The sequence below is a fragment of the Syzygium oleosum genome, unplaced genomic scaffold (genome assembly GCF_021117445.2).
Source record: "Syzygium oleosum isolate NSW1041296 unplaced genomic scaffold, Sole_v2.1 Sole_v2.71, whole genome shotgun sequence".
NCBI classification, from domain to species: Eukaryota; Viridiplantae; Streptophyta; class Magnoliopsida; order Myrtales; family Myrtaceae; genus Syzygium; species Syzygium oleosum.
This window is the reverse complement of record NW_026607555.1, coordinates 48944-63277: the sequence shown is the minus strand read 5'-3', so window position 1 is coordinate 63277 and position 14334 is coordinate 48944. Positions and strand designations below refer to the sequence as shown.

The following is a 14334-nucleotide window of genomic DNA, read 5'->3' as shown; positions in this document are numbered from 1 at the left end:
CCTGGGCCTAAACCTAAACCTAAACCTAAACCTAAACCTAAACCCTAAACCCTAAACCCTAAACCTAAACCTAAACCTAAACCCTAAACCTAAACCTAAACCCTAAACCTAGGCCTAGGCCTAGGCCTAGGCCCTAGGCCTGGGCCTAGGCCTAGGCCTGGGCCCTAGGCCTAGGCCTAGGCCTAGGCCTAGGCCCTGGGCCCTAGGCCTAGGCCCTGGGCCCTAGGCCCTAGGCCTAGGCCTAGGCCTAGGCCTAGGCCCTAGGCCTAGGCCTAGGCCTAGGCCTGGGCCCTAGGCCCTGGGCCTAGGCCTAGGCCTAGGCCTAGGCCCTAGGCCCTGGGCCCTGGGCCTAGGCCTAGGCCCTGGGCCCTGGCCTAGGCCCTGGGCCCTGGGCCTGGGCCCTGGGCCCTGGGCCCTGGGCCTGGAGGCCCTGGGCCCTGGCCTAGGCCTAGGCCCTAGGCCCTGGGCCTGAGGCCCTGGGCCTGGCCCTGGCCTAGGCCTGGGCCCTGGGCCCTGGGCCCTAGGCCCTGGGCCCTAGGCCCTGGGCCTGGGCCCTGGGCCTGGGCCTAGGCCTGGGCCTAGGCCTAGGCCCTGGGCCCTGGGCCTGGGCCCTGGGCCCTGGGCCCTGGGCCTGGCCTGGGCCCTGGGCCTGGGCCTAGGCCCTAGGCCTAGGCCTAGGCCCTAGGCCTGGGCCTGGCCTGGGCCTGGGCCTAGGCCCTAGGCCCTAGGCCCTGGGCCTAGGCCCTAGGCCTGGGCCTAGGCCTAGGCCTAGGCCCTAGGCCCTGGGGCCTGGGCCTGGCCCTGGGCCTAGGCCCTGGGCCCTGGGCCCTAGGCCTGGGCCTAGGCCTAGGCCCTAGGCCCTAGGCCTGGGCCTAGGCCCTGGGCCCTAGGCCCTAGGCCTAGGCCCTAGGCCTAGGCCTAGGCCCTGGGCCCTAGGCCCTAGGCCTAGGCCCTAGGCCTGGGCCCTGGGCCCTGGGCCTGGGCCCTAGGCCTAGGCCTGGCCTGGGCCTAGGCCCTGGGCCCTAGGCCTGGGCCTAGGCCTGGGCCCTAGGCCTGGGCCTAGGCCCTAGGCCCTAGGCCTAGGCCTGGGCCTAGGCCTGGCCTAGGCCTAGGCCCTGGGCCCTAGGCCCTAGGCCCTAGGCCTAGGCCCTAGGCCTGGGCCCTAGGCCTGGGCCCTAGGCCCTAGGCCTAGGCCTGGCCCTAGGCCTGGGCCCCTAGGCCTAGGCCTAGGCCTAGGCCTGGGCCCTGGGCCTAGGCCTGGGCCTAGGCCCTAGGCCCTGGGCCTGGGCCTGGCCCTAGGCCTAGGCCTGGGCCTGGGCCCTAGGCCTAGGCCCTAGGCCTAGGCCTAGGCCTAGGCCTAGGCCTAGGCCCTAGGCCCTGGGCCCTAGGCCCTAGGCCTAGGCCTAGGCCTAGGCCTGGGCCTAGGCCTAGGCCCTAGGCCCTAGGCCTAGGCCCTAGGCCCTAGGCCCTAGGCCTAGGCCTGGGCCTAGGCCCTAGGCCTGGGGCCCTAGGCCTAGGCCTGGGCCTGGGCCTGGCCTGGCCTAGGCCTGGGCCCTAGGCCTGGCCTAGGCCTGGCCTAGGCCTAGGCCTGGGCCTGGGCCTGGGCCTAGGCCTGGGCCTGGGCCCTGGGCCTGGGCCTGGGCCTGGGCCTGGGCCTGGGCCTGGGCCTGGGCCTAGGCCCTAGGCCCTGGGCCTGGGCCCTGGGCCCTGGGCCCTAGGCCCTGGGCCCTAGGCCTAGGCCTGGCCTGGGCCCTAGGCCCTAGGCCCTGGGCCCTGGGCCTGGGCCTAGGCCTAGGCCTAGGCCTAGGCCTGGCCTAGGCCTGGGCCTAGGCCTAGGCCTGGGCCTAGGCCTAGGCCTAGGCCTGGGCCCTAGGCCCTGGGCCTGGGCCTAGGCCTAGGCCTAGGCCTAGGCCTGGGCCCTGGGCCCTGGGCCTGGGCCTGGGCCTAGGCCCTGGGCCTAGGCCTGGCCTGGGCCTGGGCCCTGGGCCCTGGGCCTGGCCTGGGCCTAGGCCTAGGCCTAGGCCCTAGGCCCTGGGCCTAGGCCCTGGGCCTGGGCCTAGGCCCTGGGCCCTGGGCCTAGGCCTGGGCCTGGGCCTGGCCTGGGCCCTAGGCCTAGGCCTGGGCCCTGGCCCTGGGCCCTGGCCCTAGGCCTAGGCCTGGGCCCTAGGCCCTGGGCCTAGGCCTAGGCCTAGGCCCTGGGCCTAGGCCCTAGGCCTGGGCCTAGGCCTAGGCCTAGGCCTAGGGCCTAGGCCTAGGCCTGGGCCTAGGCCTGGGCCTGGGCCCTAGGCCTAGGCCTGGGCCTGGGCCTGGGCCTGGGCCTAGGCCTAGGCCTGGCCTGGGCCTGGGCCTAGGCCTGGGCCTGGGCCCTGGGCCTGGGCCCTGGGCCTGGGCCTGGGCCTGGGCCCTGGGCCCTGGGCCCTAGGCCCTGGGCCTAGGCCTAGGCCTAGGGCCTGGGCCTGGGCCTGGGCCCTGGGCCCTGGGCCTGGGCCCTGGGCCTAGGCCTGGGCCTGGGCCCTAGGCCTAGGCCCTGGGCCTGGGCCTAGGCCCTGGGCCCTAGGCCCTAGGCCCTGGCCTAGGCCTGGGCCTAGGCCCTGGGCCCTGGGCCTAGGCCTGGGCCTAGGCCTAGGCCTAGGCCTGGGCCCTGGCCCTAGGCCTGGGCCCTAGGCCTGGGGCCCTAGGCCCTAGGCCTAGGCCTGGGCCCTGGGCCTAGGCCTGGCCTGCCTAGGCCTAGGCCTAGGCCTGGGCCTAGGCCTAGGCCTGGGGCCTAGGCCTGGGCCTGGGCCTAGGGCCCTGGGCCTAGGCCCTGGGCCCTGGGCCTGGGCCCTGGGCCCTGGCCTGGGCCTGGGCCTGGGCCTGGGCCCTGGGCCTGGGCCTGGGCCTGGGCCTAGGCCTAGGCTAGGCCTAGGCCCTAGGCCTGGGCCTAGGCCTGGGCCTAGGCCCTGGGCCCTAGGCCCTGGGCCTAGGCCCTGGCCCTGGGCCTAGCCTAGGCCCTGGGCCCTGGGCCTGGCCCGGCCTAGGCCTGGGCCTGGGCCTGGGCCTAGGCCCTGGGCCCTGGGCCCTGGGCCTAGGCCTAGGCCCTGGGCCTGGGCCTGGGCCTAGGCCTGGGCCCTGGGCCTAGGCCTGGGCCCTGGGCCTGGCCTGGCCTAGGCCTAGGCCTGGGCCTGGGCCTAGGCCCTGGGCCTGCCTGGGCCCTAGGCCTGGGCCTGGCCTAGGCCTGGGCCTGGCCCTAGGCCCTGGGCCTAGGCCTAGGCCTAGGCCTGGGCCTGGGCCTAGGCCTAGGCCTAGGCCCTAGGCCCTAGGCCTGGCCCTAGGCCTAGGCCTGGGCCCTGGCCTAGGCCCTGGGCCCTGGGCCTGGGCCCTGGGCCCTAGGCCTAGGCCTGGGCCTAGGCCTAGGCCTGGGCCTAGGCCTAGGCCTAGGCCTGGGGCCTAGGCCTAGGCCTAGGCCTGGCCTGGCCTAGGCCTAGGCCTAGGCCTAGGCCCTAGGCCCTGGCCTGGCCTGGCCTAGGCCTAGGCCTGGCCTGGCCCTAGGCCCTGGCCTGGCCTAGGCCTGGGCCCTGGGCCCTGGGCCCTGGGCCTGGGCCTAGGCCTGGGCCTAGGCCCTGGGGCCTGGCCCTGGGCCTAGGCCTAGGCCTGGGCCTAGGCCTAGGCCCTGGGCCCTAGGCCCTGGGCCCTGGGCCTGGGCCTGGGCCTGGCCTAGGCCTAGGCCTAGGCCTAGGCCTAGGCCTGGGCCCTGGGGCCCTGGGCCTGGGCCTAGGCCTAGGCCTGGGCCTAGGCCTGGGCCCTAGGCCCTAGGCCCTGGGCCTAGGCCTAGGCCTGGGCCCTAGGCCTAGGCCTGGGCCTGGGCCCTAGGCCTGGCCTAGGCCTAGGCCTAGGCCTAGGCCTAGGCCTAGGCCCCTGGGCCTGGCCTAGGCCTGGGCCTGGCCTAGGCCCTAGGCCTGGGCCTAGGCCCTGGGCCTGGGCCTAGGCCTGGGCCTGGGGCCTGGGCCTGGGCCTAGGCCTAGGCCTAGGCCCTAGGCCTAGGCCTAGGCCCTGGGCCCTAGGCCTAGGCCTGGCCTAGGCCTGGGCCTGGCCTGGGCCTAGGCCCTGGGCCCTAGGCCTAGGCCTAGGCCTAGGCCTGGCCTAGGCCCTAGGCCTGGCCTGGGCCTGGGCCTAGGCCTAGGCCTGGCCTAGGCCTGGGCCTGCCCTAGGCCTGGCCCAGGCCTGGGCCTAGGCCTGCCTAGGCCTGGGCCCTAGGCCTAGGCCTGGGCCTGGGCCCTGGGCCTAGGCCTAGGCCTAGGCCCTAGGCCTAGGCCTGGGCCTGAGCCCTAGGCCTGGGCCCTGGGCCCTGGCCTGGGCCTGGGCCTAGGCCTGGGGCCTAGGCCCTAGGCCTGGGCCTGGGCCTGGCCTGGCCTGGCCTGGGCCCTAGGCCCTGGGCCCTAGGCCTAGGCCCTAGGCCCTAGGCCTGGCCTAGGCCTAGGCCCTGGGCCCTGGGCCCTAGGCCTAGGCCTAGGCCCTAGGCCTAGGCCTAGGCCTAGGCCTAGGGCCCTGGGCCTGGCCTGGGCCTGGGCCTGGGCCTAGGCCTGGGCCTGGCCCTGGGCCTGGCCTGGCCTGGCCTAGCCTGGGCCCTGGGCCTGGGCCTGGGCCTGGCCTAGGCCTGGGGCCTAGGCCTGGGCCTGGGCCTGGGCCTAGGCCTGGGCCTGGGCCTGGGCCTAGGCCTGGGCCTGGGCCTGGGCCTAGGCCTGGGCCCCTAGGCCCTAGGCCTAGGCCTAGGCCTAGGCCTGGGCCCTGGGCCTAGGCCTGGGCCTGGGCCTGGGCCTGGGCCCTGGGCCCTGGCCTGGGCCTGGGCCCTGGGCCTGGGCCTGGCCCTGGGCCCTGGGCCCTAGGCCCTAGGCCCTAGGCCTAGGCCTAGGCCTGGCCTAGGCCTAGGCCTGGGCCTGGGCCTGGGCCTGGGGCCTAGGCCCTGGGCCTGGCCTGGGCCCTGGGCCTAGGCCTGGGCCCTAGGCCCTGGGCCTAGGCCTGGGCTGGCCTGCCTGGGCCCTGGGCCCTGGGCCTGGGCCTGGGCCTGGGCCCTGGGCCTGGGCCCTGGGCCCTGGGCCTAGGCCTAGGCCTGGGCCAGGCCTAGGCCTGGGCCCAGGCCTGGGCCTGGCCTGGGCCCTGGGCCTGGGCCCTGGCCCTGGCCTGGGCCTGGGCCTGGGCCTGGCCTAGGCCTGGGCCTAGGCCTAGGCCCTGGGCCTGAGGCCTGGGCCCTAGGCCCTGGGCCTGGGCCTAGGCCTAGGCCTAGGCCTAGGCCTAGGCCTAGGCCTAGGCCTAGGCCTAGGCCTAGGCCTAGGCCTGGGCCCTGGGCCCTGGGCCCTGGCCTAGGCCTGGGCCTAGGCCTAGGCCTAGGCCTGGGCCCTGGGCCTGGGGCCTGGGCCCTGGGCCCTAGGCCCTGGGCCCTGGGCCTAGGCCTGGGCCCTGGGCCTGGGCCTAGGCCCTGGGCCCTAGGCCCTGGGCCTGGCCTGGGCCCCTGGGCCTGGGCCTGGGCCTAGGCCTGGGCCCTGGGCCTAGGCCTGGGCCCCTGGGCCTGGGCCTAGGCCTGGGCCTGGGCCTGGGCCTAGGCCCTGGGCCTGGGCCCTGGCCTAGGCCTGGCCTGGCCCTGGGCCGGCCTGGGCCTGGGCCTGGGCCCTGGGCCTGGCCTAGGCCTGGCCTGGGCCCTGGGCCTGGGCCTAGGCCTGCCCTGGGCCTGGGCCTGGGCCTGGGCCTGGCCCTGGGCCTGGGCCTGGCCTGGGCCTGGGCCCTGGCCTAGGCCTGGGCCTGGGCCTAGGCCCTAGGCCTAGGCCTGGGCCTGGGCCTGGCCTAGGCCTGGGCCCTGGGCCCTGGGCCTAGGCCCTAGGCCTGGGCCCTAGGCCTGGGCCTGGGCCTAGGCCCTGGCCTAGGCCTAGGCCTGGGCCTGGCCCTGGGCCTGGGCCTGGGCCCTGGGCCTGGCCTGGCCTGGCGGCCCTGGAGGCCTGGCCTGGCCTGGGCCTGGGCCTGGGCCCTAGGCCCTGAGGCCTAGGCCCTGGGCCACTGGGCCTAGCCTGGCCTAGGCCTGGCGGCCCTGGGGCCTAGGCCCTGGCCTGGCCCTAGGCCTGGGCCTGGGCCCTGGGCCTAGGCCTAGGCCTAGGCCTAGGCCCTGGGCCTGGCCTGGGCCTGGGCCCTGGCCTGGCCACTGGGCCCTGGGCCTGAGGCCTGGGCCCTGGGCCTGCCTGGCCACTGGCCTGGGCCACTGGGCCTGGGCCTAGGCCTAGGCCCTGGGCCTGGGCCACTGGGCCTGGGCCTAGGCCTAGGCCCTGGGCCTGGCCTGAGGCCTGGGCCCTGGGCCTGGGCCTGGGCCCTGGGCCCTGGGCCACTGAGGCCCTGGCCTAGGCCCTACTGAGGCCACTGGCCTAGGCCTGGGCCTGGGCCTGGGCCTAGGCCCTAGGCCACTGGGCCCTAGGCCTAGGCCACAGGCCTAGGCCTAGGCCACTGGGCCTAGGCCCAGGCCCTGACCACTGAGCCTAGGCCACAGGCCCTAGGCCACAGGCCAGCCCAAACCCAAACCTAAACCCCAAGCCCCCAGGACCCAACCCCGAGCCCCAGGCCCCAGGCCCCAAACCCCAGAGCCCCCGCCCAGACCCCAACCCCAACCCCCCCCAAACCCCCAGACCCTCAACCCTAAACCCTCAACCCTCAACCCTCAACCCTCAACCCTCAACCCTCAACCCTCAACCCTAAACCCTAAACCCTAAACCCTCAACCCTAAACCCTCAAACCCTCGACCCTCAACCCTCAACCCTCAACCCTCAACCCTAAACCCTCACCCCTAACCCTCAACCCTCAACCCTAAACCCTCAACCCTCAACCCTAAACCCTCAACCCTCAACCCTCAACCCTCCTCAACCCTAAACCCTCAACCCTAAACCCTCAACCCTAAACCCTCAACCCTCAACCCTCAACCCTCAACCCTCAACCCTCAACCCTCAACCCTCAACCCTAAACCCTCAACCCTCAACCCTCAACCCTCAACCCTAAACCCTCAACCCTCAACCCTCAACCCTAAACCCTCAACCCTAAACCCTCAACCCTCAACCCTAAACCCTCAAACCCTCAACTCTAAACCATAAACCCTCAACCCTAAACCCTCAACCCTCTACCCTCAGTCCTCAACCCTCATCCCTCAACCCACAACCCTAATTCCTTAACCCTCAACCTTAAACCCTCAACGCTCAACCCATAAACCCTCGACCCTCAACGCTCAACCATCAACCCTCGAACCCTCAACGCTAAACCCCCAGCCCTAAACCCTCAACCCTTAAACCCTCGACCCTCAACGCTAAACCCCCAGCCCTCAACCCTAAACCCTCAATCCTAAACCGTAAAACCCTCAACCCTAAATCCGAAACCCTAGAGAAACTATAAAGTCACAATTAGAACCATCAAGAGTAACTATACATTGTCAAAATATAGTTACAACACATATCAGTTCCAATATTACTTCCTTGCAAACGCAGCTGCAATCCAAATGAGTACTATCGTCAGCATGGTGGTTGCCCGAGTGGCGCGAGTTCCCCATCTCATCAGCATGGTGATGAGGGGAGAAAGTTTGAGAAGGCAGATAGTGAAGTAACATAAACAATTGGTGGTGTGAAGAACCATGAAGTCATGGTGGACAACTTAGTGGATGATCCAGTAGATCGGATGGTATATCTATTGCTACTTTTTGTGTTATTAATAGATTTGGTTCTGGAAGGTTCTTAATGATTGGTTGGTATCTGGAGTCTGGACTCTTCGTTGGGTGCTTCATATGGATGCACACTTGCTTCCATGAAGCAAAGCAAGTATATTTAAAATGGGGTAAAAGAAAATAGGAAGTCATATACTAGGTAGTTGAATTTTTTTTCACATGGCAATGTATATTGAAATGTCTTGTTTCTATTACCTTCAGTGTCTATACTTCTTGTGGAAAACTTAGGTGGTAGCAAGAGTCATTTTTCTATGCTGGTGCAGTTGTGACGGTATCTATATGTATTTTTGGCATGTTTTCCATTGTTGTAGATTCCAAAAGTGTAGACTTAAGTTTCTCGACTCTTACTAGGATTTGGTTCAGATAGTTTTCCTTCTAGCATAGATTTGGCTTCTAAAGGTTTCCTTCTTGATTTTGCCATATTAGCCTCATATGTGTAGGTTCAAGGTATATGAATTTTGGCTTTGCCATTGTAGGTCCAGAACCTGGAACATTTGGTTTCACTATGATATCGTCCATAATGATCACCTTGATTTACTCGTCCAATTGCTATTTTATGAAGATATTTTTTTTTTCAAGTATTATTGTTGATGTGTTCCATGCAGATGTTTTTGTCTTCTAACTATTTTCTTCCTTTGAAAATAGAATACTTTTGAGTGCAATGAAGGGGGTCTCGGGCAGTCATCAGAAATATGGACTGATAATCTCACAAACGGTAGCATTGGGGGTCTGCTTCTGAGGCATCCTTGCATGTCATGTTCAGCGGTTCTTTGTCAAAGACAAATGGGTGTGTTCCACCCTCTCATTTTTCCCAATGTACCTCTGATTCATTAGATGCATTAATTACTACACATGTTAAACATTCTCAAAGTAAAAAGCTGTCATCAAATGAGCCATGTTCATCCATTGTGGATGCTGAAGATACATGCATGGCATTTCCTATTAAGAAGTCCTCTATGAGCAAAGATATATCGACTTCAAATGAAAGTAGCAATGCTGGGCTCTCCTGCCCGGAAATTGGAGCCAGGCCTTGCCAATCTCTCAAAGCAGCTGAGGTTTGTCAACTTCTTATGCTCATTTTCTTATCGTATCATGTCCATGATCTTCTATGAGATAATATTTCAACTGAAAAAGCCATCAGGATCAGGACATAAAAGACATTCAATACCCATAATTTTTTATTTAGTCTTTGAGAACTTCTTTGAATATTTGACCTCTAGATGTTCAGTTAGATTGCTTGACTTCCCAGTTCACAGATTACTTTCTAGATACTAACGAATAGTGGTAAAAACAAAGGGAAAAAAAAGGAACACAGGGATCCTGTAGATAGTCTTCCCAGCCATCCATTGATTGCCGGGTGCTGATTCTACAGTTACATTTTTTGTCTGATATTAAGGCACTGATTAGCTTAACCTATGTTAAGCAATTGTGGCATTTATTGGTGCTTTCTGTGAATAGGAAGTTTGGAGCAGTGTTAATGTTGAATGAGATAGTAGTTGCCACTTCTAAACCAGCGTTATGTTGAATGAGCTAGTGTCCTTGTGGTCCTCCCGTCGTCATCTGTGCAAAGGGCTTGATAGTTAGAAAAGTTGGGGGGTCAATACTCTTCATAGTGTGCACAAAACACCAGGGACAGATAAAGTTGAGATCCTATCCTGATAAGATAGTCTTATGCTTACAGTGTTTTTGGTTATTGTCATGTATTGAGCTCTCTTGTCGTTACACTCCTAATAATTATAATAAAGGTTTTGCTAAAATATAATTTTGCTTTGCTTAGGAAATGCATAATGTCAAGGTCTTGGGTTGTTGGCCAAGAAAAACAGATTATTTTGCGGTTAGCTTGGTGTACTTGACATGTTTATAGCACAACTCTCACTTTTACTATGCTTCATAGGATGACATACAGATCAAGATTGAACCCGAAACTTTCCCTGCTAATGCTTTTGAAGAATCTGAAACTACCCTCCAGCTTTGTTCAAGAGTTTATAATGACGAAAGCAGCCTTGGTCTAGCAGGAATCAAATGGGTATGTGATAGCTCATATTGTAGCTTATAGGGCTTAAGTCTAAAACTGGAACTCCTGCTAATCTGCTAGATGCTATCTTTTGTTGCAGACCGACACTCCGGGAACGTTTGATCTGGGTCTGCCCTCAGGAAAGGTGATTAATGGGGATAGTATCAGCATTAGTGGATTTGTTAGATAGCTGATGCATCATACTTTGAGAAGTACAGGATTCAACGCTGGGATTGACAGGCAGGCCCTCCTCAGAATCCGGGTGAGACAACTGGATATTTGTTGTTTATAATTCACTAGTTTACTCACAATGATCTCTGTTAGAAACAAACTATGCTGATTTCATTCTCTGGCTCTGCAAAAGCCAGTGTTTCTTTCACCTGGCATTCTGATACCTAGAAAGGATGTAGAATTTACTATGTCGATTACTTGTCCGATACTCCAAATCTGGTGGAAACTATGCAAATAAACTTTTTATGCTTTTCATGTCATCTTGTAGAACAATTGCTTCCATTAAATGATGTTCCATTGGTCTCATGATTGCTTCGATCTTTTATGTTTGTTAGTACTTTGCGTTGACATATTTGTCACCTATTTCTTGCCACCTTTTCTCACTTCTGAGGAGTTCTACCTGTTTCATCAAATATTTGCTGGGGATATTGATTTGTCTTCCGATGTCACAGAGTCCATCTTGTCTCATTAGGAGTTCGGATAATGGAAATGAAATCTTGAAAATATGGGGATTTATTATCAACTGTGACATTTGAGTTTAACTTTTGTTCAGTGTGCTTGTGCTTGGAAGTTGCTTTGGATGTGGATAAATGGTTGATGGATCTGTCCCAACGTAGTTGCCCTTGGAGGGCTGAAGTCAATGTTTGCAGAAGGTAATCTGTATCATAGTCATAGGTGTTTTGTTTCATACAAACATATATGCTTGATTTGTAATGGAGCTCTTTTCTGGTAGATAACTACTCAAGTATACGGCATAAATGCATCGGAAGTCATAAAACTTTTAAAAGGAGTGTGATTATATCTCTTTGTTAGCTCTATCTATTTTCTGTAACGGGAAAATCTTCCATGGCTTCTTTTAAATGTTTCTCGTATGTGGCCATCAGCACTTAACACGGCTTTTGAATACCCATCAAACCATTTAAAAGAAGCCACGGAATAAGTATGTTCACCTTTTCATTGTATAGGACATTGAAACTACTAAAGAGTGATTGGATCATCATTTGATTCGTCATTATCTAACTTGTATTATGATTACTTCAGCTCACGGCAAAGGAGCTAGTTTTACTAGTGCAAGTACATGGATGCTGACTTTGACAGAACGAGGCTTTGTGCTGTTTCAGGCACTATGCACTTATTTTACTCCATCTTTTTACAACATGATATATATGTAGAAATCTAAGCAAAATGGGAAAAGGTATGCATAGTAGGCATTTGAGAAAAAGTATGTGCTTATTTTACTCTTCGTAGTGCACTTATTTTAAATTGTGCCTGACTTGGGCAAGTCGTTAAACTGTGCCTGTCTGGGCCTTTTGCGGATCCCGTATAGTGGCTGGAGGTTTACCTCCATAAGATTTTTTTGCCCGACTTGGATGTCCAACCCACGCGGGGTAGAGGCAGCAACCATGCCTCGAGAAATATAGTGGCTGGAGGTTTACCTCCGTAAGATTTTTTGAGTCCTAAGCAAGACCTTAAAAAACTTTATCTTGGTCCAATCGGGACCTCAAACTGCACGTTAGTAATGCCCTTCTCCTGCCCTACAGAGAAGCTTTCATTTGAACTCATTTTCCAGTCTGTGATCTGAAATTGGTCTTCTTTTCTTTGCGTTTCACGGATTTCGACAATTCTTCTCTTGTACGCATTTGGATTAGGTTCAAATGTTTGTAAGTTTTCACGATCCTGCTAGCCTTTCCTTGAAGAGGAGCGTCTGTGACAGAACATATAATAATGCACGTGGATTTCCAACATGTTAAACTTTTAGAAGTCAACCTCAAGATGATATCCACCACCGAAAAGACGTTCCACGTGAAGAAAATTCGTTAGAAATGATGCTACTTCTACGGCACCTGGGAAGTTCAAATTGATGAATAAAGAGGCCAATCAGAAATTAACCAAGAGGTAGAGTGAAAATAGAGGCCTATGAATATAGGTCAGCAAGTGCTTGTTGCAGGTGCAGAGAAACTAATGAGTCTGCAGCCTCTTCATGCATCAAATCTTGTAGAATCACTTTTCCTAATACGATTTCCTCAACTTGTCCCAACCATTCTACCGAGATTACCTTTTCAAAACTATATAACTTGCCTTATTTATTTAAACTCCATAAATGATAATACTGACGGTGTTATAAGAGAATTTCGTTCTGTTGGTATTGGGCATTTGTCTTATCCACCTACTACTAAAATCACCTATCGAAATATACAGCATCAAAACTATGGCCAATTCTACCTCACATCATTTTTGCTTTCGATGTAAATGATTATAACTACTGGAGCATTAAAATCTTGAGGTACAAGATTTATGGGACATTGCGGAGAAAAAATACGCGGCTCCTAAAGAAGGTGCAAGTGTTCCGACATATCAATTACAAAAAAATGAGAGGGCTCCAATCTCTTAGAAGGGGTACGAAAATGGTAAAATGAAAGATTATGAGATTGTCCAACGATATTGTAGTAAATTAAAAGAACCAGTAAATCAAATGAGGGCCTACAAAAATAATATCACTGACCAAAGGGTGGTAGAACAATCTTATTGTATTTTTAGGTTAGTGTCACCAATCATTTGAATTACTAGTTCTTGTAATCTACCCCAATATTGCCGGATGGTCCCATAATCTTTCCTTTTAGTATTTTGAAATTCCCTTCAAGAGATTGAAGTCTAATGGTAAGTACCTTTGCTGTGCCTTCGAACTCTTCTTGTAGCATATCCCATGCCCTTTTTGCGTTGTTTTCTCCCATGATTTTCCAAAATATTTTTTTCCAAGAGCACTTGCTAGATGACATGAAGACCCTTGCATTAGTTGCTTTGACATAACGCTTGCACCTTCTTTCGGAGCTGCATATTCTTTCTCTATGATGTCCTATAAATCTTGCGCCATCAAGACAATAGTCATTTTTGTGCTCCAATAGTCATAGTTATTTCCGTCGAAAGTATGAATGGATAGTGAGTGTGAGGTAGAGCTGGCCATAGTTTTGGTGTCGGATATTTAAGCGGGTGATTTTAGTAGCGGGTAAACATGACAAACACCCGATACCAATCGAACGAGATTATAATATCACTGTTAGTTTTTTTTTACTTATGGAGTTCGAATATATAAGGCTAGTCATTTGGTTACGAGAAGGAGAACTCGGAGGAATAGTTGGAATAAGCTGAGAGAATAGTATTATCAATAGTGATTTTGCAAGATTTGAAGCATGGGAAGAGGCTGCAGACTTTATCTGCACCTCCAAATCGCCCAAGATCACTTATATTTATAGGCATCTTCCACCCACTTTCCTAGAATGCCATCGGCTCAACTTCTTCAAGAGTTTTCTTGATGTTAATATGTATTCTACATATTTCAATGGATGCTAGAATATTCTTCACCATTCTAGAAAATTGGATCAATATTAACAGAAACAATTATACTATGATGAAGCAAAGGAGATGTCAGTGTGAACAATTTCATAGGAAAATCAGGCGAAAATTGCAGAAGTCGGTTCCACGGATATTTGCTCGTTCTTATCTTCTAAATTCATTTTTGCAGTAACTAGAACCTGAAATTTAACACTGCAAATCACATCCCATCTTCACTCCACTTGATTTATCTCAACGCCATTACACTTACGGAGCAAAAAGAGAAGATTCGAAGCGATGAACATTTTTAGTAGATACACAAGTTTATGAGCCATGAAATCGCATTCGCCATCTAACCTATCATATTCTCCAGCTTCTGATTGTTTTATAACAGTTTCAAACTGAACTCCAATGTGCAGCAGAAAGAAGGAATAAAAGTAGAATCTTTTGCAATTTACACGTGGTAGGAATCGTCGGAGAACTTTCTCTTGATCCACTAGAAACTGTTGCGCAGTGAGGACTTGAGCTTGCCCTCCATCGTGTACATGTTATAGCTGGCCACCGTCCTCCTCCTCTTGAGCTCTGGGTTGCCGGAACTCTCCCACCCATTGGGCGCGTTGCTCGGGCCATTGAAGCTATACGATTTGGACCGGTCCTCAAACCCGAGCCTTATTTCTGAGTAAGATGCAGAGTAACCGTTAAATGACTTGCTTTTCTCCATGTTCAGAGAGACCTCGTGGAGGAATGGCAGACTTCTATCATGTCTTATATAGAGACAGAAATGCAGTGTACAACACATCCCGTGCATACCTATTTCAGTGCTATTAGCTCTATAATGTGGCATGTGTTGGCATCGACAGGACTTTATTGGGTTGTGCAACAGCAAGAGGAGGGACCGTTTTGTGGTAATGGGATGAGGTATGGTATCTGTTGATTAGATTTAAATGGGTTAAGTGGGAGACAACGATGGATTTAGGGGTTAAATTACTTAAATGCATCATCCTAGTCGACAGAAAAGTCAATTAAGCTAACTAAATCA

The 14334-nt window shown here is 56.6% G+C and overlaps 1 pseudogene; it reads left to right on the top strand.

Annotated features, from left to right (window-relative positions):
- The first annotated feature begins 7516 nt into the window (after positions 1 to 7516).
- Positions 7517 to 10486, top strand: LOC115665028 (uncharacterized; annotated as a pseudogene).
- Positions 10487 to 14334: the final 3848 nt, after the last annotated feature.